This window comes from Poecilia mexicana, unplaced genomic scaffold (assembly GCF_051168715.1).
Source record: "Poecilia mexicana isolate PSO_F unplaced genomic scaffold, ASM5116871v1 scaffold_4, whole genome shotgun sequence".
Lineage (NCBI taxonomy): Eukaryota > Metazoa > Chordata > Actinopteri > Cyprinodontiformes > Poeciliidae > Poecilia > Poecilia mexicana.
This window is the reverse complement of record NW_028263373.1, coordinates 23,707,510-23,712,099: the sequence shown is the minus strand read 5'-3', so window position 1 is coordinate 23,712,099 and position 4,590 is coordinate 23,707,510.

The window sequence follows — 4,590 nt, the reverse complement described above, 5'->3', positions numbered from 1 at the left end:
CCTCAGTTTTTGCCTCATAAAGATGTAACACGTCGGTCTGTGCGCCGAAGCGCATGAAATGCATCTATGGGGTAATTCATTCTCATTAAAAAAACAAACAAAACACAGGGTTGGATCAGCAGATTAACTCCAAGTAGGTTTGATTATTTTTAAGGTTATTATGGTGTGGAGACAATCCCGTATGACTGCGCAAAAATGTGCCGCATTGTGGAGCATTTTGGCTCTCACAGAGAACATCGCCAATGGAAGGATTCAGAGGGAGCGTGTGTTCAGAGGTCATATATATCTTCTGTTGATGATGGTTTATTAGTGTTTAGATTAATCCAGACTGATGTTCCTGGAGCTATGAGCAAAACTTAAAGAAGGAGCCGTGTGTACCGGTACTGGTGCAACTGCAGTCATCGAGCCACCTGCTTTGTGGCTCGATGACAAAGCATCCCCTCAGAATGCGCCTTTCTGGACAGAAAGCATCTTTGTTCTGCAAATGTACAACTTATGCAGATGATTCTACTATTTAGAATAAATGTCAACAATCCCCACTCAAAGATTTTCTGACACGCTGTATGTCATTAAATCCCGGCTGAACCCTCTATTGTTCAAACGGGCATTTTCACGACCTCTTTATTTATTTATTTATTTATTTATTTATTTATTTGGATTTTATTTTATTTCTGTAAAATGTATTATTATTAATTATTATTACAAATACTCATCCTGCTACAAACAAGGACGTCGCCATGGTTACTGCTTCACGTGGTGGCAGACTTCACGTGGTGGCAGATTTACACATGTAAATTAGTATAAATACGCAGACCTGCAGCTGCGCTCTATATCCTTGCAAATTAGGATTTATGAAGGAAAGGTGCGCGGCCACACGCCACACCTTTCTAAATTTTTCTGTAAGCCAAATTTTAGTGTGAAAACTGCACATTCTTTTATGCATGAGGCCCCAGGGGCGGACTGGCTGTTTGGCATATAAACTGACACTGATTATGACTGAGGCTGTCATAATTTAACATAAAAAGTAGCACTGGGGTGCTGTGGTGGCGCAGGGGCACAGCACCACCCACATATTGAGGCCTTAGTCCTCGTGGCAGTGGTCACAGGCTCAATTCCCGGCCTATTAAGTAGAAAGGTTTTTTTTTTTTTTTAATGAAAGTTACAAACTGCCACAGGTCTTAAAGGACAACCATCCACTGTGACACCCATGGCATGTCCCTTTTTCTTTACATGGAGCGATCCATCTATTGTTGGTAATAATTCTGTTATTTCTAGGCACACTGGAAGTAGCATCACCCAGGATCTTCTAGAGCTCCACGTCTTCCCGGTATAAATACAGCTGTGCTCCACGTGTCGTAGCAGGTGGTGCTGACTTGAATCTCCACCCGGTTTGAGGCTGAGCTGACTTCTCTGCCCAGCTGTGCTTTTGATCCGTTCCCGCCAGCTTTCTTTTGGGGGAGCAGTCCTGGCTTGGTCCACCTCCTTTAACTGTAGGAGCTATCTGACTGGCTACCTGAATGTCTGCCTGCCTGCTTGTTTTCTTTTGTTTTTGTTTTATTTTACTAAATAAAGAGCTTAATTATTTTTGAAGTACCCCTGCCTTGTTACCCATACAAAATAACCTTCCACTCTGACCTCTAAATTTCTTGCTGTTGCTTTACATGTTGGTCTTTTTCCAATCTCCTCTTCAGTAATTGCCTCAGACTTCGTTTTACTCAGGAGCTGGGATGGCTTTGTACTTTCTTTTGTGTTTTGACGGCACAGATTGTTCGCAAATGAGCCCACAGCATATTCATTCAACAAGACTAGATAAGGAAGCGCTGCTAGAGACCAGGAGACTATTGGAGAGGAGGGGGACAAAACAGCACAAATAGAGCAGCAAAGATGCAGAGAGAAAAGTTCAAATTAAGGGGAGGAAATAAAAAAAAGACTTGAGGGAGACATGATTTGGTACAGTTTTACACACAAAATAGCTTAGTTTCAGGACAGTGTGGGCCTTATTATTTAAGTGCTTGCATAAAACCCATCTTCCTCAGCAAGTATGGAGAGCCATTTCAGCCAAAATTAATTAAACAAATGAGTAAAATATATCAATAAATGAAAAAAATGAGTTAAATAAATAAAAAATGAGTTAAATAAATAATTGTCATTTTTATTCCCATTTTTATTTGTTAATTTATACATTTATTTATTCCCAAATTAATTTAGCCATTTTTATGTTCCCATTTTCATTTGCCCAATTTTAATTTTTCCCTTTTTTGTTTACCCATTTTTCATTATTCTATTTTTCATTTAACCACTTTTCAATTTCCCTTTTTCATTAACCCAGTTTTTATTTATTTATTTTTCATATTATCCATTTTTCAATTTCTCCTTTTCTTTTATAAATTTTTAATTTATCTATTTTTTTATTTGTCCATTTTTAATTTATCCCTTTATCTATTTACCCATTTTTCATTAATCTATTTTTTTAATTTAATCACTTTTGAATCTCCCTTTTCATTTACCCAATTTTCTATTTTCCAGTTTCATTAATCAATTTCTCATGTATCCCTTTTTTATTTACTCATTTTTCTTTTATGTATTTTTCATTTAACTTTTATTTGAAAATTTTTTAATTTTCCCATTTTCCCTTATTCATTTAGTATTTCCTCATTTTCTTATTTATCATATTCTATTTTCCCCTCAAAACTTGGAAAAAGGGGAAAAAGATAAATGCAAATGAGGAGAGGCACGTCATCAGGCTACAACTTCCCCAATTGGTTGGTTAGCGTCTTTGCTTCAAAAAAGATGGCGACCTGCTAACGGGTTATCAATAAGCTGAAGCTCATTAACTTCATTAGAAAATAGTGTTATTACTCCTGACTTTATTTTTCGTGTGGCCGCTCAGACAGAACATGTTTAAGTTGGCGGCTCTCGTGGACTCAGAGCTTCACCGTCGGGAGTTTATATAGTTTGGACGAAGCGGCCGCTGAAGTTGGCTTACGATTGAAGGTTCGGGACACCCTCGTAGCTACCAGCTGTGATCCAACTATAAGGATCAGACTTTTCTATACATCTTAAGTGAACTGCAATATCCAGAGGCAGTTCTATGGAGCATCGAAGAAAGAGTTTTTTGATGAGCTGAGAGGATGAGAGTGGCAAGCCTTGGAGATCTGGGTAACACTTTATTTGAAGGGGGTTGAATAAGACTGTCATGACACTGTCATAAACATGACATAACACCTGTCATGAACATCAATAAGTCTCCATGAATAGTTATGACTGTTGTCATAAAGCGTCATTCGGTAAATAATGACACTTTTAATACAAAGTTGACATTATTCAAAATGTCTGCATTATGACAGCTTGACATTATTCTAGACAAAATGTCTTTGTTATGACAACTTGTCATTAACCAAGAAATCATGATCTAACATAAATTTGTCATAATAGTAGTCATAATGATTTAATTATTACACTAGCAAAAGCTTTAAGAAAACAATGATTAATATTTCCACTCCCTGAAATAAAGCAAAACAAGTAGGACAAGCAATAAAGATTTCACTAAGCTTTATTACACGGTCAAATGATTTAATAACAGACTCATTAACAATTTCTTTTACATCAACTAAAGTGGAACAAGTAGCACCAGTTATGAATATGTCATTAAGTGTTATTACAGTGTCATTAATATTAACTATTACCTCAAGTAAAGTGAAACAAGTTACAACAGTTATGACAAAGTCATTAAGTGTCATTACAGTGTCATTAATATTAACTTTTACCTCAAGTAAATTGAAACTAGTAGCAACAATTATAAAGATGTAATTTAGTATTAGTGTCAAATGCAATGCTAACAGTTATTGATATTAAGTCTTACCTCAAATGAAGTGAAACACACTGGACTACTTATAACTACCATCATAACTGTAGAACAAACCCTTTGTACATTGGAATAAAACAAAAGATAACTTGTTCTAAGATAACAGAGGGTTTAACGTCTGGTCAGTATATTGTTACTCTGAAATGCTGATTGAAAACCTAAAACAGAATTACTTATTCTTTAACTTAAGAAAATAGGTTCTTTCAACAGTAACATTTTTTGCTTTGATTATGTCAGCCATCTCCTTCGTAATAGTCTTCCTGTAATGCTCTGAAAACAGGAGATATTCTTCTTGTCTTCATTTCCTGGAAGCAGCTTTTTGAAGGTGTCCAGGAATGCTCAGAAATTACAGCTGTTCTGTTAATCATGGCAAAAGCCTTTTCATGAATTCAGACTTGGTGAATTCATAGTCGGTGATGACTCAATTCATTGTGGTCACTTAAAAAAAGAACAAAAACAAAAAACAATGTCATCTTTTATCATTTGCCACAGTTCTCTACGTTTGCCTCAGTCCTCGCACACACAAGGGTTAAAACAGCCTTAAATAATGTTTCAAATGCTAAGTTCATAAGTGCTTTGTAGACATCTTGCTGTAAAACTTTAGGATCGATTAAATTAAGAAAATTAAGACTAAACAACATGGCAGAGCTTTATAATATTACTACATAAAGCTCATTTTTAAAGTTTAATCGGTAATACTTTTATAACAAATTAATGTCAGATCA